General features: G+C 44.5%; 1 protein-coding gene across 10 annotated transcripts in view; it reads right to left on the reverse strand.

Annotated features, from left to right (window-relative positions):
- Positions 1–23,050, reverse strand: part of SCAP (SREBF chaperone) — a 107,255-nt gene extending 84,205 nt beyond the window's left edge. The window contains exons 1-3 of one of the 10 annotated variants that reach the window (XM_073334905.2): positions 22,963–23,043; positions 22,098–22,375; positions 19,851–19,992 (exon numbers count right to left, since the gene is read on the reverse strand). The gene's annotated coding sequence lies outside the window, so the exon portion shown is untranslated. Of the gene's footprint in view, positions 1–2,595; positions 2,681–19,850; positions 19,993–22,086; positions 22,907–22,962 lie in introns of those variants that run through there. The other 9 variants (XM_073334904.2, XM_073334908.2, XM_073334910.2 and 6 more) reach the window with 9 other exon arrangements.
- Between the last annotated feature and the right edge of the window lie 484 nt (positions 23,051–23,534).

Here is a 23,534-nt window from a genome sequence, read left to right on the forward strand (position 1 = left end):
TCAGTCCCAGCCCAGAGCACCCTCCTACACCACAAACCCCACATCCACAGCTGGCCCCACCCGGGAGCCCGCACCCCCAGCCACAGCCCTCACCCCCCTCCCACACACCAACCCCAATTTCATGAGCATTCATGGCCAACCACACAATTTCCATATTCATATGTGGCCCTTGGGCCAAAAAGTTTGCCCACCCCAGTAGAGAACAATAAGCTACAAAATGAGATACTTAGATGTAAATACTTTCCACAATTCACGGAAAGCAAAGGTTACCCAAAAGTTGTGTGTTGGAAAGATGAAATGTGTAATTTGCAGAAAGCATGAGATGTTTCCTTGATAAGGGCAATCTTCTTGTAAACGGGCAAAAATTCCTTTATTCAGGACCATACTGCTGCTCATGTCAAATTCAGGGAAGCAGAAAGTGTGTCACTTTGTCCACAAGAAGTGCCCATTATTGGCTGCTCTATCAAGTCCACCTGGAGGTGACCCAAAGTTGACCACCCTGTTTTAAACCAGTTACAGAGCTGTTAAATTGGACTTCATCTTGAGATTCTGAAACACTCTGCAACCTGCACGACAAATACGGCCTTAATCTCAGATCAAACTCTATTTAATACCCACAGAGGGAAACTTCACAGAGGTAATTGCAGAGTCAGGAAAGTTTCTCAAAAATGCATATGAAATCTTGGTTTGATGAGTCTTTGTTAACAGATCCACTTTTACTGGTCTATAGATCAGCCGTGAGACTGTATGTCAGGTTTGTGCAAGACGGTTAACCTTTCATTCTCTTTGCTGACACAGTAGGCTGGAATCTGGAGGGAATAAGGGAAGAGCTAACAGTTGTGGGGGATTCTCTCAGCAGAGAGTTTTCAAAACTGATTTGCCTGAGTTTAGTGCAACAGTAAATACAGGCTGCTCAAATATTGAGCAAGCCAAATGTAAACCTCATGATACTGTGCACTGAAGCCAGCACAACCTTCAGCTTGCTATTTGAGATCTCAAAAAAACCTCTAAACGTTTGAATTGAGAATAGTGAATTTCAAGATCTCAAAAGGCAACAGCATCTTCAAGCCCTCATTAATACACTGGAGTGAACGGTGAGCTTATTTAGAAATAGCCAACATGTATGCTGGGTGTTTAGTCAGGCCAGATCACTGAAAACAATTATTAAAAACCATCAGTTGGAACATAGGCCAGAAACTGAATGAGAACTGATGCAGCCTGAGTTAGGGAAATTGTTTAGGACATTAAGACAGGCAAGTTTGTGAACACATTATATCCCACAATGGACTTAATCACAGTTGAGACTCTCACTTTTCAAGGAGAGGTTCTCTTGATGGCTGAGGATTTGCAAGAACTAGAAAGCACTATGTTGGAATTCACATGAATGAAAGATATCCCTGACATAAAACTTACTTTTATGGATGACAAAATTGAAAAGATAAATATTTCTGGATCTTTAAAGGCAAAGCTGCAGAAAAAAGTGAAATCTATACCCTTGAGGCTGCCAGCGACCCTTCTGCAACAAACATTTACCCAGTGTGAACTGTGACTCCACAAAATGGTCTAATTATAAAAAGATTTGACTGCATGACCCAGGTCTCTCCTGGGTTCAGGAGAACCCGCTGTCTGAGTCCTTGGTTGGGTGTACAGAAACAAAAAGGTGATTTTATTTGGCTGGCAGCTGCTTGTTCCCAACCAAAGGCAAGTCACCAGCAGCAAATCAAGAGATGGACGGCCCCAGCCTACCTTCCCCTCAGGGAGGCTCTGACAGGCAGCTGACACTTAGAGTATGTTTACATTACAAAATTAGGTTGAATTTATAGAAGTCGATTTTTAGAAAGCGATTTTATACAATTCTGGGTGCAGGAACAGCTCTCAGGGTGAGAGCTGGAAGTCTGGTCTCCTTCTCTTGATGAAAATGAGCTCTGCTCTTTCCTTTTAATCCCTCCCTCCAAGCCTGACACCTACTGCAGGTGTATAGGGGGGCCCTGACTGAGCCCACTGTAGGTCATTGACCCTTTCCTGGCCAGTATGGGATATGCATACCCTATCAAAGACTCAGATTCATTATGGCAAGGTATAAGTCAGTCACTCTGATAAGCCAGTTAAGCAGATACAGCGTGATGAGAAAGGAATATGCCCCATGACAGTGATTGCCTTAATCAGATATAAATCCCATCACATTCCTAACAAGAGACAGGGAACATGGATATTTAACAAAAGCTTTTAACCACCATAAATAAATTCCATATTGCTTGGCTAAAAGGCTACTCAGGTAATAACTGCCTACAAGTTTTTGAAAGGCAAACAGCAAAGAGGGAAAGTAGTTGTTTAGGCTTGTTCAAGGTGGTCTAACTAGGAGTAATGTGATAAAATCCAGCACTGGACAGTATAGTCTCAAGAAGAGGGAAAAGCTTCCTGACAGTAAGACCTAAGGTCACCTCTGCCTTTCTGCTCTTAGACGCACTCTGGCTAAACCTGCCATCTGTGATAGGAATATGCAGTTTTAACTGCTTTGAGAACCCAATACAGTACAACAACACAGCTGTGAGATGTGAGCCGAGCCCACATTACAGCAAACACGCATCAACTTACTCAGCATTGGAGCAGCCTGATTTTGGTAGCTTCTTTTTTCTGACAAGGTGACAATTGAGAATCCACTGTCATTACGGTATTGACCCTGAGAAACCAAGCACAGTCAAAGCAATATGCAAACCTGTTTAAGTTACAGTTGTCAGTTTAAAACTGAGCTCCCAATACTAACCTTCCTACAAAAGAGACCAAACGTCATTGCCCCAAACAGGGAGTCCACTAGGTCATTTACCCACTATACCTGTACACCCACTATTGCCTGTTTGTTTTGGCAAATCTGTGCAAACAGAAGCCAAGTTGACTGAAGAACAGTTGCAATCTCACTCTTTGAGAAGAGCTGCCACTTAAAATTTCCCTTTGGCTTCTCAGCCTGCTGCTTTCTGGGGACAGCTGGCATTTTTGGCATGTTAATCAGACATCTAGAACTAGTCTCCTAGTACTTGATGCAGGAAAAGAAACAGTTTATTTCCCAAAGCTCAAGCATCTGCTGCTTTCCTTACATTCTATTAAGCCAGAGATGTAGAATCAGTCATTGTATCTGATGGGCACGGGATTTCTAACGGGCACTGGCTCGCTGTATCACTGACCTGTTGAATCCCACATGGCTTAGAACAAACACCTCAGTGTTTTTCAGCCAAGAGAGGAGCAACTTAGGAGCACTGAGTATATCCTACTTAAGTTATAAAACATCTTGCTCACAGAAGTTACTTTTTTTGGGACTAAAATTAACTTATATCAGTAACTTTTGTTACTAACATTAATAGTATTTTGTTGGGAGGGAGCATTTTCTAAACAGTAGAGCACCGGCTGGTGGTCAGAAGATCTGGGCTTTACTTTCACCTCCACCAGATTCACTTCATGACCTTGAGTAAGTCATGTAATTTCACTGTGCCTTTGCTTTCTCTGCTTGTTAAATTCAGGTAATACTGTCCTCACAGAAAGAAACTTGCATTTGTTAATTCTTGAAAATTTGAAGTCTTCAGACAGTAGGGGCTAGAGAAGTTCTTTACAGTAAACACCAGCCCAGCAACCAGTAGTCTGTCTTGAAAAATTTACAGGACACTAGCTAAAGATAGAGGGGAGGGGGCTTTTTTTTTTTTGGTCAGTTTCACTCTGCTCCAATTCTTGAAAGTGTTAGGAGCACATGCATTAGAACTGTCAGTGTGCAGACTCAAGATACTGTTGCATCAGTTCACATTCACAAACTATAATGGCTAGACTTCTTTAAAAGACCCCCACAAGCTTTGAGTCTGAAATTATTGTTGACTTAGAACCCACTTATTCAGAGAACGTTTCCTACTCTCCACTATCAAAAGGATTTGTCAAGTCTTGCATAACCAACCCAACAAAAATGAAAGGTTACATGGAAATAGAAAGGCCATTAAAGAATTCTTTCATAAGCTCATAAAACAGTATTTTGCATTTCTGGAGCACTTTACATCCAAAGATCTCACTGCACTTTCCAGACATGTAATGAAACTACCACCACCCCCATGTGAGATACTCCTTCCATTTTACTAATGGTAAAAAATGGAGGTGCACTGAAGTTAGACAACGTGCCCTAGAATAGGGGATCCCACTCTGTGGTATGTGAACCACCATACATAAGCTTCATGCTCCATCCATTCACTTCACAGCAGTTTGGTGTGGTTTTTTTTTTTTAAAATCAATGACTGGGACCCACAGCCCTAGCACACACAAAGCATGTAACAGAGCCAGGAACAGAAGCCAGGTTTGGGCTTTTTAAGCACCTCGAGATCTTCAGATAAAAAGGTGCTTAAACAATAATTCTGTACATCTTTTATCCATTCCTGTCTTAAGTGCAGAGCATTATTACTGTTAGAGGATTACAAAAATTCCAGTACCTGCCTCAAGTGTGATTTAAATTAAGATGCTTTTCTCTCGGTAAAAAGAAAAGGAGTACTTGTGGCACGTTAGAGACTAACAAATTTATTTGAGCATAAGCTTTCATGAGCTACAGCTCACTTCATCGGATGCATGCAGTGGAAAATACAGTAGGGGGATTTTATATACACAGAGAACATGAAACAATGGGTGTTACCACACACACTGTAGGAGAGTGATCAGGTAAGATGAGCTATTATCAGCAGGAGAGAAAAATACCTTTTGTAGTGATAATCAAGGTAGGCCAATTCTTGGTGCAATTACAATGCTTTATTAACTACCAATCCTTACACCCAGCAAACAATAGTTAATGTAACTACTTAAGAGCCCCGAGGGTGGGATGAAGCTTATCAATACCTGTAAGCTGCCTAAGGACAGCACCGCATTATATTTTCACCAGCTAACACGGCTGTTACTCTGAAACCTGTCATTAAGAAATGATGGCACAACACAACATTACTCCACTATTGCTTGAGAAACATTTCTCAAAGCAGCCTTGCTACACAGTCTATCAAAGACATTGTGCGGCATCCGCAGTCTCACCACAAAGTGCCAGTCCAATGCTGCAACAGCTTCACAGAAGAGGAGAATTCAGGTTATAACCAGTTCATGTTACAAATAGGATAGAAGAAGATTCAAACAAGCTGGAGCCAGAAACTACATTGTTACCTCAGCCTGGTCTCCCCTCTCCTAGGTACAGTAAGAGATGGCAATAGCACTTCTGAACCACTGCAGAGAAATACAGCACAGCAAGCCACATCACCTGAAGGGAAGCAAAGCTTGACTGCAAATATGTAAGTAAGTTTTACACTGGTGAACTGCGCTCTTTGGACAGCTGTGGAGATAGGAGTCTTCCATTCACCAACAGGCAGCAGCGGGGCTAGCTTCCCCACTAGTGTGCCTCACTCGTAAGGATGGACCTTCCCTCGGGAAGAGAGCTGAACCTCTGTGGGACATTCTGCTACTGGTTTCTCTAGGGAGAGCACCTTTCAATCAGCTCTGCCATCTAGGACAGTCCAGGAGACTTCAGTAGGCGTACAAGGGAACACAGTTCACTAATGTAAGATTTACTTTACCACAAAGGTTTGAGATGGAAGGTGATAGTCCCTATCCCACAACTTTTCATCCCTTCCTTCCATATGCAGGAAGTGAAATATGGCCAGAGCCAATAGGATGGAGAGCTATTTGGATAGTTGGTCTTGTGCGGGTTGCTGGAGACCCGATGACATCACAATGCCTAAGCATGAAGTCATTACACATCATAAATGCTTACAAGATTATATTAAAAAGGAGTTTTCCCGCTGGCTGACAAGCAGTATCTAACACAACAGAGTACCTCAAGACAGACGAGGTCACAGAAGTCTCATGTGGATGCAGTGAAATCATTTCTTGCTGTTCTTCCATAATGCAATATGGGCAGAAAGAACAGCCAGCACTCACACTCCATTCACCCCAGGGCCCAACCTCTCTTCCAGCAGATCATGACCTGTTCTTACACTTCTGTGGTCAGGTAATCACCCCATTAAGTCACATTCTACTGTATTCTGCTACTAGTAACCAAAAGAACTTTGTCAGTATATACCAGCTGCCTAAGGACAGCCCTTTCATTACATGTCCCCCACTCCCTTCCCTGTGCCCTTTTCCATACTGGAGCAGTACACCAGACACTATTTCCTCATTCATCTCTCTTCTAAAAACACCATGGCTTGCCCTGACTATCCAGCTGGCAGTAGCTCGTTCTCTTGAGTTATCCATCTATCAGGAACTCTCACTCAGACAAGAGTCACTTTCCTCTCTTTAAAGCCCTTTTACAGGAGTTTAATGTTATAAAGTATTTTGAGAAACAATGGACCAAATTCAGTATGCAATGGAATTGGAGCTGAACCTGGTCCATTTGATTGAAGACAACCTATCCAGATCAGTTGTATGCTACCATACTGTGTGTTAGGGGATCTGGTAATGTCACTGTGAAATAAATGCTACAACAGCATAATTGAGTTATGCAAAAATATCTGTGGGAAACTGATGGCTTTCATCTCCAGCCAACTAATTCAAACTCAGACTAAGTCAGCAGTGGCCAAAATAGCTCCTATATGTGAAAGCATCTCTGTGTTAGTATGACCGGTCTATGGAGAGAACAGAGAGAGATCAGGGAATTGGTAATGGGACCTTGACCCCCTAGGTCACCAGCGACAAATATTTCACACGTCCATTGGCTGTTCAGGGACCAATATGAAATGAATCTTGGGATTTCAGATCAATTCCTCGTAGATGTGTCCACACCACAAAAATCTACCATCAGAGCTGACGCCTTCATTTTGGCAGTAGACTTATCACTCGAGGTTGGTCCGTCTGTGGTGGGGTTGAGACTTGGGATGGGAAAGCTTGCACTGCCACTGCATGCATTGTACACGTTCTGAAGGCACAGGCTACAGCCTAGAGGGATGCCACTTTGTCAAACTGATAAAAATCACCAGAGATGGCAATACCCTGCAATATTCTTGGGAGACCTAACTGAATTCAGATTAAGAATCTTTGGGGTCAATTGTATTAAATGAATGGTTTATGTATTGTTGTGGGCTGGAATTGTATGTACTCTCTCAATGGGGGGAGATTTGACAAATACAAGGCTTGGAGTTACAAGGACTCTACTGAACAATCTGCCAGAAAAGAATGGACTTTCGGAACAAAAAATGTTAAATGGTTTTTCTGGGGAATAACTTTGAGGAGGTGAATGCAAATTCCCCACCTCCATTTATGCAGAAACCCAGTCTTTGGAAACTACGCTCTGAGGATAGGGCCATTGTCAGCTGACATTATGAGGCCAAGACCAAACTCAAGCTGGATAAAGGAAAGACGGAACTATTCATGGTTGGTCTGGTTCTGCATCTGAGACAGTAAAGAATTTGTAACCCAGCTGTAGGTTGTGAAGGATCGACAACTACCAGAGCCTGAGGGGGAATTGGGGTGACCTCGGAGAAGCTTTTTAGCATGCATATGGGTTCTTTTCTTGATTCTAATATGATATCTCTGTAATGCATCCACCTTAAGAAGAATTGTGCTTGCTTTGAAAGAGGGGTATAGTAACTCGTAACTGCTGGCAATACACTGTTCATAACTTCTGGAGAGAAAGCAAAGAGCAGATGCTGGCCTTTTGGGAAGTCTGGCCTGCTGGACATATCATAACATAGGCAGGAGAATTGTGCAGTCTAGACAAACCCCAGTCAGGAACATAAGAGCAGCCATACTGGGTCAGACCAAAGGTCCATCTAGGCCAGTATCCTGTCCTCTGACAGTGGCCAATGCCAGGTGCCCCAGAGGGAATGAACAGAACAGGTAATCATCAAGTCATCCATTCCCTGTCGCCCATTCCCAGCTTTGGGCAAACAGGCTAGGGACACCATTCCTGCCCATCCAGGCTAACAGTCATTGATGGACCTATCCTCCATGAACTTACCTAGTTTTTTTGAACCCCGTTATAGTATTGGCCTTGACAACATCCTCTGGCAAAGAGTTCCACAGAGTGAGGGAGAGAGTCAAGAGTCTCTGCTCAAGAGAGATGAGAGCTGGGAGCCAGAAACCTTCAATCGGGTGCCCCTGGTGGACCACGGTGGGGGGAAATACTGGTGCAGTTGCCCTGAACTGTGACAATCAATAGTTAAAAATAAGCCTAACTGAAGCTAGCTGTAGCGTACAAAGTTTAATGAAGAGTATGTAACAGTGACAGACCCATCATACTGAATAAGGTTGTCTATACTTAGACCGCTTAGCAGCACAGCTGCAGTGCTTCAGTGTAGACACTTACTACACTCCCATCACTGCAGTTAATCCAACTCCCCAAGAGGTGGTAGCAAAGCTAATGGAGGAATTCTTCCGTTGATCTAGCATTGTCTACACTGGAGGGCTGGTCAACTTAACTATGTCGCTCACGGGTGTGGACTTTTCACACCCCTGAGCAACGTAACTGAGCCAACCTAACTTTTTAGTGTAGACCTGGCCCAAGTCTTGCACTGTAAAATACCTTTCTCCCATTTCCACATACTTTATGTAAACCATCAGGCTTGCCACACTTCCCAAGCACAGAAGAGGAACAGGCTACTTCTTTTGGCCATAAACCCACCCAACTGAGAAAAGCCATGACTAGACAGACCAACACCGAAGCGTGGCTCAGCAGGCAAAGGAGTACACCCTGTTACCCTGCCGCATTTCAGATTTCTGATGTGGCTTGTACACTCTGGTTTGGCTAGCTTACTCTCGGGATTATCAAGACAGTGGCTGAAAGTTTCCAAGTGCTTGTAATGTCAGATTGACCAGGGCGGGAAGTGAGCGATTCCAAGATTACCCAAAGAATTTCTCCTTGAGGGAGGTAACAGTTGCTGGATGACTCTTCTGCACACATATACCACTCCTCCTCACTGCGCAGCAGCATTATATATTCTGCACTTCTTCCTTTCACCCTGAAAATCATTTTACAGACTCCACATATAAAAGACATCCCTTCACCACTGAAATGCAGCCGCCCTGAGCATGGATGGGTGCAGTAAGGTACACTGGTGCACCACAAACTCAGTAGTAGAGGTGGAGGGTAGATTTTACTAAAGACATGGGGGGGAAAAAAACACCGTGATTTTTTTTTTTTTAAAACCAATACAGTTTTAAGGTCCCACATGAAAGAGCCACACGCAGCAAGCGTCACAGAACTCTGATTATCTATGTCAGAAGAAGACAAGATGAATCAACCCTGCTGGGATTTGATCCCAAGGATTCCAGACAGCCTACGCATTTCAAACCTGATGCTTTGGTCACTAAACCTTCCCCTCTGAACAAATCCTTGAACACAAGGTTGAGCCAGTTTAGCAGGACACTAACAGATTAAAAAAAAAAGTTTCAAAAAATTTCATTGTAACTAGCTTTTCCATAATGTCACAAAAAATTGAAGAATAGTTTAAGTATTCCTCTGCAGTCTTAGCAACACATACCAGAACACTGGGCTAGTAGGACAGTGAAAATAAGTACAATATATTCATTGTTCAAGCTTCGAGAAAAGCAGTTAATAAGCAGCACTGATTTTTTTAAAGAAGTAATTTCACTTAATCTTACTTTTTTAGAAACATAGCTAAACGATTCTGCCTTAAATAGGATTTTTAACTTGCCAACATTTATTTAAAGCAGCTAGTATGGAGATATGAGATTGGGGATGGAGTGCATCCAACAGTGGTGAATAGACACATTATGCTACACTGCTGACTATTAGAATCCCCACTGGAGTGTAAAATGTATCCTAAATATATTCACAGTCCGCACATACTGTAGAGCAAGTAGACAGACACCGGACATCCCCCTTCTCCTTCGCATGAGGGAAACACATGTTTTCATTAGGACCAGCCCTCAGCTTAGAAGCAGCATATGCTGGGACCTTTGTTGGCGTAGCTGCGTATGTAAGCTCTGGCTGCATACTATTTCAGAAGAAGGAGGGACTCACCAAAAAAATGCAGATCTGTACAGGTTGTTCCACTTCTCTCCCCCTTTGCCTAATATGAAGCAAAAAAAGCTGGCTAGTATTCCCTTACAACGCAGCTCTGAAGGTTAAACAGGGCACATGGACTGTCCGAGGGAATTCACCTTCCTAATGCTACGTTCGCTTGCAGTGTATTTACCAGACCGATAACCTTCCCAGCAGCGTCCATCCCCAGAGATCAGCAGGGAATTGACTACAGAATAACTTCTACTTTCAAAGTCATTTCAAAACAAGAGACGATAACAGGACTGATCCTGTTTGGGGCTGGATGAAACATCCTATTCCAAAACTGTGCCGTCACATGGGAATCACAGGTTCAGTAACAGGTGCCGAAAGCTCAGTTTCCAGCCAAAGCAGGCTAGGTAAACAGACAGCCATTACAGGACAGAGGGCACTCCTTACTTGGCAGAATTTGACATGCATATCTACATACTGTACAGACACAAACTTGCTGTCATGATGAGATTGCATAGGAGGACACCACAGTCCTGTGCTGTGCCCCCAGAGACACACAGCATCTGCAAGTGGCACCTCTAACACCAGGGTCTATAATCTGACCTCTCTGTCTTCACTGAGCAGCCAAGGGTCTCTGAAGTCTCTTGCCAGCACTCTCTGCAGAGGTGGCTGCTGTACAAGTTACCTGAAACTCAGAACATCAAAGAGTTCACAATGAAGATACAGATGAAAATGAATTCCACCACCGTCTGCTACCAACTACAAGAGACACAGGAGGTCTCTGGGCCCTAGATCAGGTATACACCAGGGAGCAGGCACCTCAGGCCCAAGGCCAGCATTCTATACAAGCAGCCACTGCACAAGTTGCTCAGCTGATCCATAACCTGGAGCTGCTAGACATTATAGCCTCTCTTCCCCCCTTACCAAAGCAGATCCATGGAGGAGTACTGACAGCAGCTGCAGTAGGAGCTCTCCTCTCCCAGCCTGAAAGATGCTCCAATAGCAGCAACAATAAGAGAGAGGGGAAATGAAAGAGGAACCCATAGAACCCAACCTTCCAATCACCCAATAAAAAAGGTCTCCTGACTGAACTGACATTTTGACATCTGCTCCAACGCGGGCTGGTGGGTGGGAATTGGAGCCATTTCTCTAAAGAGAGGTTCAGAGATGAAAAATCAAGTATGTGCTGAGGACATTAATCGCCCTTTATGAGCCTGCTAGACAGCCAGCTTCATAACACCACACTGCTGTTCTCTGCTTCTATTCCCATGGCGAGAACAGCGTGCTTTGTGCAGTGCAGACACACAAAGGCCAAGTGAAACAGAACATTTCCTGTGGGAAAATCACAACCCAAGCACTGACCCTTTGGGGGCTGGTGTCTTGTGTGGGTGAATACTGACTCAGCTCTTTGGACATTTTGGAGCCTTGCTTCTGAATCTGTTCTGTGCAGAGAATCTAAAATTCATTTCAGGTTCCATTCCCACCTACCCCCAGAAAACAACATCAGCCAAGTGATCAACTCAGTAACTAGGTTTGAACTGGGCCCCTTCCCATGCTCTCATCACATGGGATACACATCACAGCTACCGGAACCAGACCACATCTTTCCAATCCAAAACATATCACTATCTGTGACCACACTGTCAATCAAGCCAGGTCTCTGGCCCCCTATCGCACTGCACATCAAATTAAGGCTCTAACTGTTAGAGTCTTGAAGATAAGAATAGCAAGCTGCCCCTACCTATATCTCTGACCTGATCTTCTTTCATGTGGTTCACCAACAAACAGCAACCATTTTCAACAAACATCAGCTACTTCTTGCTTATCCTTTTCCCCAACGTGTCTCTACAGCTTTTCCCACCATGCCTCTTGGGCTTCGAATTGCTCCCCAAGCCACTTCCCTCAGCTCATTCAAATCCCTCTAAAACAAAAAAAATATTCACACCTTCATGGCAGAAGTGAGTTTAACAAAAAATTAAGGGACCATACCATTAAGATGTATACATGTCTCAGTGCGTAGTCACTCTTGGTGCCACCCTTTCCTACCCTCTCCCCTCAGCTATAACACTCAGTCAAGTCTTGGGATGTATTAGACTGCAAGCTGTTTGAAGTATGGACCATGGTTTTGCTTGTTTTGCAAGGCACCTACCACATCTTGGGATGCTGAGAAATAATGACCAGTATCAAAATAGCCAGCATTTGAGAACACAAGCAAGAAAAGTAAGCTGGCCTCACAAAGGCTTTAAAAAAAAGAGAACGGAGCTGCTGAAACAAGCAACCCTTGATCTTACAAAGAGGCTGAATGATCTCAGTAACCACCTAAAGTGCTGATTCCTTTAGTAGCACAAGACAAGCACCAGCCCTCACTTTTGGGACATCCCGTGGTCCTCTACTCCACAAGAGAAGAGCATTAAATTGAAATTTGTCCAGGACAAATGAGTTAAGTATAGTAATTACATTGGTTCTCATTTGCCAGAATGTCCCTCTGTACTTTCAGTTGGACTAGGTGTTCTTTGATTCTTGTCATAAAATGGCATATAATGCTGCTTTGACTGGTATGGATGACATGAACACACATTCGGGCATGCCCTGAAATCCAGCTATTCTGGATGAAAGACAGTAAAGAAATGGAAGGATCAGTTGAAAGAGACATCTACGTTGTTTAGAAATTTACTTCCCATTTTTGATTTAGCCAAAGGGAGGTTAATAGAACCTCTATCCACATCATATGAAATAGAAGACTTATTTTTCCAACATAGTTCCCTTTTCTACAAAGCTACTACTTTAGACCACTTCTGAGCAAACGTTTGTCCAGGTTAGCAGCCCTCTGTTCTTCCTACAACCATATTTAACAGGAATAAAAAATGAAGATGTAGCATGGAAACCTTTCTTACTGGAGATAATTTTTTCCAGCGTGTCTTGCAGGAGTCATAGCCATTTACAACACTGTCAAATTTTTATTACTGAATGTCCTGTACAGCAAGTACAGATATGGGAGTGCAAGCTGGAATTTATCCTGCCTCATACATAAAATTATCAGCTAAATTCTAACTACAAAAATCTTAGTTATGTAAAGCAAAACCCAGTATGATTTAGAGAAATCTTGACATTTAAGCAGGATTAAGCCAGGTGTTGAAATCACAGCAAGAGAAGAAATGGGGAGCCCCAAAGCGTCGCGCTTCAGATGACGACAGCTGCCCAGAAAGCAAAGTGAACATGGAGAGAAGTTCAATGGCTTGGTATAGAGAAGAGATGCAGACCATCACATTTCCTGAAGGACTCAACAGAAAAGCTATGTATCAGTTTAGTGTAGAACCTGCCCTCTGCACAGTCTCACAAGGACATGCCTCTCCAATAAGTGTGTTAAGTGGTTCTCAATGTCATCAAGCCCTTCAGAAAACAAACTGTTTGGTCAAGGGATTTTTTTCATCAAACAGGATTTCCACTGAGCCATTCTGTAGTAGTTTGCCAACATTCATTCTATCAGTCCACACCAGGTTGACAGCCTCTTCCACCGTTCATGTCCTGAAGCTAGCCATGCTTGGTAGTATAGGCTACTAAGAGGCAGTTTTAGCCAAGTCCATTTCTCTCCACTACCACCACCGCAGAAGTAGAACTTGCCTGGGACTGCCATAGCTAATAGCCTTACTCTGAAATTTAAGGTTTATTGACACAAATATCAGCTCTAGTTACCGATCCCGACTGGCCTATTGCCATTATCACATAACACTGGGTCTCATTTCCTTCATTAGGGGGCACCATCTGCATGGGCAGACCTGGACATTACTTGAAGGAACTCTGTACTTAGACGCCATGCAGAAGGTAAAACATGGGGAACTGGTTTTGTTCACGGATTCTGCAGTTATGGGGAGATCTTCACCAACCACCTAATGGAAGCTGTATAATGTCTGATCATGTCACCACTCATGGAATAATCAGCCTCCTCTTGTTTATCAATGTGGCTGCTTCACAGCAAATGGCTAGGGAATGCACCTGCCCTATAAATCAAAAGGATGATGCAACAACCACATGCAATTACATCCTCTGCACTCTGAAATGCAGCATACTGAAAACCTACAAGCGATAAGGAGCAAGGTCTACCACTGCCCTCTGCAACTGATCATGTAGGGGAACAGACCCCCATGATACTCAGCAGGTACCTGCTCGGAACTACAGAGGAAAGCATAAAAAAACACCAAGAATCCCATTAACATGCTCTTATGGGCATGGAGGAAAAGTTCTTTCCAGATTCCAGCTATGGTAGTCAAGTCATGCAAAAAGTGTCTCCTGGATACAAGGAAACACCACCATAGTTTAAGCATACAGCTCCAATTACACCCCAAAATGCCAGAGCAATACATACTATCTTGCAAATGTATTTTTTTCCAGTTTAAAAAATTTAAACTATATCTCCATGAAAAATAATCTGTAGGGATTAGAAGTGCCAAGTATTATTATTGTTATTTATCCTGTTGTAGGCCTTAACTAAACTCCACCCCTCAATTTTCACCACCACTTTGTAGGTTTCTATCCCCCTCTTGGATATAGTTTCACCAAGTTATACCATTTTAGCTCTTTCCACAGTCAATCAATCCCTCCAGTCCCCGGATCATTGGTTGCTCCTCTCAGTTATTTAGAGTTTACAAATAATGTACACTTACCAAAGCTAAGTTTCATCATCTTGCTCATGTTCCCTCTCACCCCATGACTTCAAGTTAACACTTCAGTTGTAAGCTTCTGGGCATATCTTTCTATTTGTACCGTGAAGCACTTAACATACTTTTGAGCATTACTAAATAAGACAGTAACTCTCTTCAGTTTGCCAAGACCTTTGATAAATGAGACCAATGAAGGAAGACCAACATGTATGTCTGACTGAGAAGTACTTTTAGGCTGGGGATGCATCAGTCAGCTAACACTTCCACCATCACATCCTGGTGGGTTTTTTGGTTTCTTTGTTTTTTTAATATCTCTCTCACACACACACACGATTCACTAAAGGCAGGAAGTACAATTTAGCACATCCATCACAACAGATGTGAGAGAATTACAGAACCACCCAAAACCAGTACACACTTTTGCACACCAATTATTATGCTGAAACAGAACACAGCATCTTCTCCCTCTAGTTTTAAAAAGTGTCTTATGTCCCTTCCCCACACAGTCTTCAACAAACAAGAGAAATGATAGGCTGTAATAGAGTGGCATCCATATCATTTATTGTATGCATTGCACTAGTGCCTAGGGGCCCTGGTCCATGTTTGGGGCCCCTATCATGTTAGGTGCTATGCAAACACACACACACACACACACACACAAAAGACAGTCTTTACCTTAAAGAGCTTACAATCTAAGTATAAGACAAGAGACAATAGGTGGATAGAGAGACAAGGGAGCATAAGGAAACAATGAGACATCTCTGTTCTTAGAGGACCTGCATATTATTGCCCCACTAGCCAGAGCAGCATTATAATCTAGTGGTTAAAGCACAAGATCTGAGCTTTTATTCCTTGCTCTGACACTGCCTCACTCTGACCTTCAGCAAGTCATTTCCCTACCTGTATGCACAGGGATAATATGTACCTCCCCACTCCTTTCTGAAATCTTTGGATAACACTGTCAGCGTAAAGGCGGTTTTTATTATAAAAAATATAAATATACATCAGTTACGTCTTATATGCACAGTGTACCCAGAAAAAATTCACTTGTCTCTTCAGTAAGCAATTCCCCAACTGCACTGTCATCTGTTTACTCCTACATCCAGTTTCGGGTAAAAGTTTGGCACTGCCTCTGTATCTTTATCCTGAGCACATGGTTCCTTTCGTTATGAAGGACGAATCCCTGATGCAGGAAGAGCAAGATAAAATTGAATAAACTGTGGTCTTTATTGCCCTCTACGTCAAAAAAAACAAAAAACAAAAAAACAAAAAACCCACAACGAAACGAAAAACAGAGTGGAGAAAATCTGTGGGCCACGAATCATTTCTGCATGTCATGCTCCTTCCTAGAAGTGGCCTTGGGTACACTTTTGAACAAAATATTTTCTATTGTTGCAGCCTTGTTAAGGGGGATTTCACCACGACAGAAGAGAACATCCATATTTCATTTTTTTTTCCCCCATTTTTCAAGGGCAATTTTTTTTTTGGTGGAGAAAGGGAAAGAGGGTTTATGCAACACTCAAATGTATTCTACTGGAGGGGGAAGTGATGATGCAGGAAATTGCTATCCCACTTGTCGTCTCTAGATCAGTAGCTCAATCTAGGGCTACATAGATACTGCAGTGAATTTTCAAAGCACTTCTCAGCTAAACTAGATCTCACAGCAAATTCCTTACCACACTTCTCAGTTTTCTCCCTCCCGTCATAATAGGAAGCTCCTCTTGATTTTGCTTAGAAGTGGGGGGTTGGAGAGGTTTTCTACATCCAGTAGTGGCTTTCTGAGGATCAGGTGGACTATTCTATTTTTCAAAGAAGTTGGCATGTTAATTTTTCTGGAGGAAACTGTCATTTCTGTTAGTGGCAAGCACAATTCTCCATGGTCTTTTATCAGCCAGGAGTGACACCTTTTTCACAAGTACCAGCTCAAATATTTACAACAGCTATTACAGTGAGACAGGATCTAACCCTTTTGGGGTGATCAAGTGATTAATTTGGGCTGATCCATTTCTGAATTTTATGCCTTGACCAATTCCTCTTGTATTCAGAAGGGATTTTATTCAGAGTAGGATGAAAGCTAGTCACAGCAGCCAGTGCTTGGATCCAATGACTGATTTAGGCCATCTGGATTAATTAATTGGTTCGCCATGCAGAACAACTCTGCTGGCCATTATTTTATTGTTTTGATGGAGGAGGGATAGAAGAGCAGGAGAGCCCTACAGGAAGTCTTTGTGCTTCTGGCAAGTAGACTTGGATCAGGTTTTGTGCCACCAACAATTTTGTTTTCTGCCTCAGCACACCATTTCACTTAATTCACTAGTCAACTTTGGTGATGTTCCGAGTTGGTACTGAGTGGACTATCCTATGAGCTTATTCATACCTTAGCCTTTCAGTTGTGTGGTTTGTATTGTAGAATATGCTGGAAACGTTAAATGATTCAATTTTTTTTTGTGAGTAAGCGAGCCGAAGTTGGTGGTTTTTAGAACAAGAACATGCACACACTCAGACACCAGGTATTACTACTAAACGCACTTTCAGTTCTTCAGATGAAAGGTGCTGTGGAAGTGAATGCTTTACCAACACTAACCAAGCCTCAGCTTCATAGATGGGAACCTGGAAAGAGACTGTGATTTGCTCAAGGTCCACATCAAGCCTAGCAGAGTTAAAACCAAGAGCCAGTCCTCTGGCTATTAGAGTATACGACCCCTTCAACCAACCGTTCTATACATTTTGCCTTATATTTCAGAGCTATGCAATATCATGGTTCTGAATCTGAAGAACCTTCTGAAATTCTAACAAGTTTATAGGAAAAGCACCTAGGGTTTCTAAAATCCCTGTATCATGCAATGCAGGAAAAAAAGCACCTTTTCCTGTCTTAAGTAACATATTTCCATTAGCTGGACCCAGTACAACTCATGTACTTCAGCCTGAGGTACATGTAAAAGTTTTGGTAGCATAGCTATTTTGGTTAGGAGTGTAGAAAAATAAAGTCATTCCCCTGACAGAGCCATACCAGCAATAGCCCTAGTGTACAGATGCAGTTCTATCAACAAGAAAGTCCTTTTGCCAGTATAGCTTACTCTTTGGAGAACTGGCATGTAATGAGTTCTTTTTGCTCATATAGTTTATTTGCCAGTATAAGTTGTGTCTCCACTAGGGGAGTTTACTGATAATAGCTCTACTGACAAATCCTTTTAAGTGTACACAAGGCATTAGACTTGCAAAGTTATTTCAGTCACATACATTTCTTCACTCTTGTAAATTTCAGCTCTGACATAACTAACAGGTGCTCTCCCCAGAGAAAGAGCTATGTGCTGTGCTAGAATGAAAAGAGAAGCTGAGCGTACATCTGACCTTTTAGCCCACAAAGTAAAAAGTTAGCCTTCAGCATTGATTTCCCTGTAATATTACCTTAAGCCTCCTGGCATTCAAACACTAAAACTTCTTTTAAAATGTATAACAATGAACTTTCATTTAAACAGCATTTTTCAACAAAATGGAATTTCAATGCACTCTACAAACTTACTAAGCAATTGTATAGACATATTAAGTTATTTCACACTCCACTGAAATGCAGTTATCTGTGAGGTGACTCACAATAGCAACAGATTACTTTCAAAAAGACTCTAGATTACAAAAATACCTTTTCACAGGCCTGAATACACAAGATGCTAGAAGCTCAGAACTCCTGCTGAAGCCAGCACCTTGCAGGAGCAGATGATCCTCTATTTTAATTCTGAGCAATACAATAATCATATAAAAAGAATTACAGATTAGACATTTGATTTTTGAGAGCAGCAAGCGACTATTCAAGTCTCTCCATCCACTGGTGAAACACCGCCTAAAGCGATTTGTTACATAACTAGTCTGACTTTGAGACTGTTGCTGTTGAGAACAAGGTATCTATTATTCCCCAGGCACCTTTGTCACAAAGATCCATGCAAGATTAATTTAACCACTGCCAAAGAAGAAATGCAACTCCTCTCCCCTTCCCACACTCGGAGGCTGTCTGCTCCCTCACAATGAAACCCCCGGTCCCAGAAACAGGACTCTTGTTGCTCCTTGTCAAGACACACTGATTATGCAACGACTAGCAAGAGTTATGTAAATGGAGCAGGTGCCCCAACCTCAGGGCTGGCATCAAAGAATCACTGAGCACTCAACACAGTACACAGTCCCATTCTGTTGCTTTTTCTTCTTTGATTTGGACTCTTCAGATGAGCAGGAATCATTGCAGATTCTGAGCTAGACGGATCATAAGCCACAGAGCTGCATTACTGAAGAATCCCCCACCGCTGCCCCCTCAGAGACCCTGCACCAGATCTAACAACTTATTTTCTTTGCTTTCCATGAGGAGATGAAAGGGTGGTTACTTGCATGGACTGGGTAGAATGAAAAGAGAACATGACGGCAGATGGAGGACAAGTTGGGTAGGTAGTGGTTTAAAGACAAAGAAGGAGCTTGAATGTGAGACAGATGGGAGGAAGACAGTGATGGGGTTTGGAAAGGGGTTGGACACCATGAAAGCAGCAGGCAAGGAATAGGATTTTCACAGCCATGTGTTGGTCAGGATAGAAGAGTGAAAAGGCAGCAAAGGCCAGCGATTTCACTGTAAAAAGGTTTCTGAATATTCAACCTAAGTTTTCCTTTGGTCACCCTATTCACAATTTCTTTGAGCTGCACCCCCTTATGCTGTAATTAATTTGCATGTCTATAATATGCAGATATTTAATGCAACACACTAAATAGATTAAAAACTGGCTAACTGATAGGTCTCAACATGTAATTGTAAATGTGGAACCATCACTGAGTAGATGTGCTTTCCAGTGGGGTCCCTCAAGGATCAGCTCTTGGCCCTATGCTATTTACTATTTTTATCAATGACCCGAAGAAAAGGTCATCACTGATAACATTTGCAGGTAACACAAAAATTGGGGGAGTGGTACATAATGAAGAGGACAGGTCACTGGTTCTGAGTGATCTGGATCACTTGGTAAACTGGATGTAAGCAACCAATATATGTTTTTAATATGGCCAAATGTAAATGTATATATCTATGAACAAAGAATGCCAGCCATCCTTACAGGATGGGGGACACTATCCTGCAAAGCAGTGACTCTGGAGAAAGATTTGGGGGATGTGGCAGATAATCAGCTGAAAATGAGCTCCCAAAGAGTCCATGCAATTCTGAGATGCTTAAACAGGGAGCAGTGAGCTTATTTTACCTCTATTTGGTGTTGGTGCCACTGCCGCAGGAATACTGAGTCCGGTTCTGGTGTCCACAATTCAAGAGGGGTTCTCTTGTCACTGAAGCCAGTCCATCTCCCTGACAGGCAGTAGCTGGCTCGACAGAATTCTTCCGTTGACCTAGCATGGTCAACACTGAGAGTCACATCGGCATACCCATATCTCTCAAGGGTGTGGATTTTTCACACTCTGAGACATACCCATACCAATAGTTTTCAGTGTACCACACCCCTTAGACAAGCTACACATCTTTAGCTCATACCAAAAGCTGTCACTCTTCTCCAGCCCTTTGATCAAGTCATTTTTTTTCTCTCTGCAGGTTCATTAAAAGTTTGAAACTAGGCATGTCTAGCAACCCTTTTAGTTCAATAAAAGGAACATTTAAAAATTCTTCCAACAGTTGTCTACAATAAAGATTTAATTTGACCAGATGCATTGACTATGAATATCAGGACACATATGAATATCAGGACACACTTTCACGTTTCTAAAGCCAAACTGATTGTATTTTGCCCTTCTATAATTTTAGTGCATCAGATTACTGAAGCCACTTATTTGAAAAGGTAAAAAATAAGCATCCTGCTAGACTAAAACTTTGTAGTTCAAGATACGAAGCAGAGTTAATATCAGCCATTCCAATTAACCACTGAAAGCTAAGTATTCTTGTGAGGGAAGTCAGAGACTAACAGCAAGACTTTCAGCATAGTTTATATCTAACAAGACAAATAAACTCAAACAATGTTCCCTTTTTAAAAGAATACACCAACTGACCCACCTGCTGCATCACACACTAGTTCCTGTAACCCTAATCTTATTGTATTCATGTGTTGCTATGGAAGTCATTGGTTTCTCAAAGGACTTATCATAATAAAGTGCAAAGAGGAAGTTCCTTTGTATTTTAAAACCCTCTAGAAATAAATGGAAGTTGCATCCAGAGATTTTGGGAAAAGGCATCAAGTGGTGCAGCTTCTCCTCCCAAAGTCCAACACCCAGCAAAGGCCCAACTATTTTTACTCACCACGCACAGAGAGACACAACCACATCACCTCAGAGCTTTTCTTCAAGTTCAGCACTGCAGCTGTGTCACTGTAGCACTTCAGTGAAGACACTACTACATCAACAGGAGAGCTTCTCCTGTTGCCATAGTTAATCCACCTCCCCAAGAGGCTGTGGGGACATCAACAGGAAAAGCTCTCCTGTCGACATAGCACACAGGGGGTTAGGTCTGTATAACTAGGTCGGTCAGGGGGTGTGGATTTTTCACAATCCTGGTGATGAAGTTATACTGCGATAGGCCTGTAGTGGAGACCTGGCCAGTCTTCAAACAGCTTCTCTGCCTCCCCATTCCTTCCAGAAGCCACCCTCCTTCTCTTTCGCAGAGCTTGAAACAGTTTCTCTAACCCAGTGGTTTTCAACCTTTTTTCATTTGGAGACCCCTAAAAAATTTCAAATGAAGGTGCGGCCCCTTTTGGAAATCTTAGGCATAGTCTGTGGACCCCCAGTGGTCCACAGACCACCTGTTGAAAATCACTAATCTAACACTTACAAGCTGAAAGGCTAGACCTACTAGAGCTGAAGGTGAGAGTGAAATAGCCCTGTGCCATCACACCCCCTCATCCATGGAGTGTACAGTTTTGCTCTCTTAAAGTGATAATCAAATACTTCTCACTTGTCAATCAAGTCTACTTAATAACTGAGTAACTTACTTCATGTCTGACTTTATTAGACCTTCTTTCCCTTCTTAACTGCCTGTTACTTTCTCCCTTTTCTTTCCTTTCATTGATCATATTGCATTTTCTTCTTGGTTTTCAGCGTCTGTAATTAACTTCTCTTCCCCTCCATCCTCCTATTTCCACTCCCAGACCACCATGTGGTCTCTTCCTACCTTCTCTGTGTTTTCTCTCTCTCTCACAGGTCCTTGCTTAGAGAGTCCATTTATCCCCCATGCCTTCCCCACCTACGCCTCCTGCAAAAGGAGGAATGGCTCAGGGTCACCACTCCCTGCTCACCTCTAGAGGAAGGAACAGTGGGCTGCTCTGTTCCCCACGCTCCCTTCCCATCCCCTGTTCCTGCAGGCAGACACAGCAGTGGCTCCTCAGCATACCCCAAACCTCCATTTGACTCAGGTGAGCGAGTTCCCCCCACCCCAGCCTTACTTTGTAGAAACCTCTGTAAGTTAACCCAGGTGGCGGAACCGCTTCACTCTCCCCATACCTACTACTTGCCTCTTCTCTCTTCAGCATCCGGCTACTGTGGGCAAGTGAGCCTTTTCCTCGGCCATTCTTAAGGTCCAGAGAAGCCGTCTGAGCGCTCTCCACCACAGGCCAGGTTAGCGGGAGGCTTCCCTGTCCTCTCTTCCCTGGGCTGCTTCATGCCCCCTCCCCGCTTTGCTGGTTATTTAACCCCTGCACAGGGCAGGCCTTTTGGCGACGCTCTGCACAACTCTCCAGGCAGTGTCTCCGCTCCTGTAGTGGGAGACCGAGGCCCCAGGACCAGAAACAACCTGAAGCAAGAGTCCGACTCAAAAATCTCTCCGGCACCAGCCCGCTCCGCCTGAGCCGAAGGACCCCGGGCCGAGGGAGAGAGGGAAGGGGGGAGCTCGGTCTCCTCCCACTGGTTGCAGGGCATCCCAAACACACACACACACACACACGCCCTGCCGGGGTGGGGGGGTGGCCACGGCCGGCCGGGCCCGCTGTGCGGGGGGGGGGGGTCTCGCTGCACGCCCCGTTGGCTTCACCCGGCGCGCGTCACAGGCCGGCGTGTCCCGGCCGGCGGCTCCCCACGCGAGGCGGCTGCACGCGCGGGGACACGGGACGGCAGCGCCCCCCCCCCACCCAGGCAGGGAACGGGGGACTGGCGGGCGCGGCCCGACCTGCCCCTCCCCCGCTAGCGCTGGCCCCTTTTAACGGGCCCCCCCTACGGCGCGGGGGCTCCCCCGGGCCCCACGTGTCCGAGCCCCGGCGCAGGGGCAGAGCCCGGGGGTGGGCGGTCACCGCCCCCGCTGAGGGGGGGGGGACACGACGACGCAGAGCGCTCGTGCCACGGCCTGAAAAGGGGGGGGGGGAGAGAAGCGCGCGTGTCTCTCACCTCACGGGGGTGGGCGGGTCTCGCGCCGCTCGGCTCCCAGCCCGAGCCAGCGCCTCACCTCTGACCTTTCCCCTCTCACCCTTACGCCGAGCCGCGCCCACGCGCGCTGGGCCCCGCCTCCTGCCACGGCCGCGCCCCTCAGGCCATAACCACGCCCCTCCCTCCCTCCCTCCCTCTGCGCTGGGGGCTCCGCCCCTGCGTGGGGTGCCCGGAGCGGCGCCGCCCTGTGCCCGTTGAGGGGGAAAGGCGGGGCCTCGGCGCCCCAGTCAGTGCCCTGGGGGCAGGGTGGGGTCGTGGGCCAAGACAGGGTCAGGCCATGGGGGGGGGGCGGCTGTGGGCCAAGACAGGGTCAGGCCATGCGGGGGGGGGCGGCTGTGGGCCAAGACAGGGTCAGGCCATGATGGGGGGGCTGTGGGCCAAGACAGGGTCAGGCCATGGGTGGGGGGCGGCTGTGGGCCAAGACAGGGTCAGGCCATGATGGGGGGGCTGTGGGCCAAGACAGGGTCAGGCCATGGGGGGGGGCGGCTGTGGGCCAAGACAGGGTCAGGCCATGATGGGGGGGCTGTGGGCCA

This window comes from Lepidochelys kempii, chromosome 2 (assembly GCF_965140285.1).
Source record: "Lepidochelys kempii isolate rLepKem1 chromosome 2, rLepKem1.hap1, whole genome shotgun sequence".
In the NCBI taxonomy this organism is placed as follows: Eukaryota; Metazoa; Chordata; order Testudines; family Cheloniidae; genus Lepidochelys; species Lepidochelys kempii.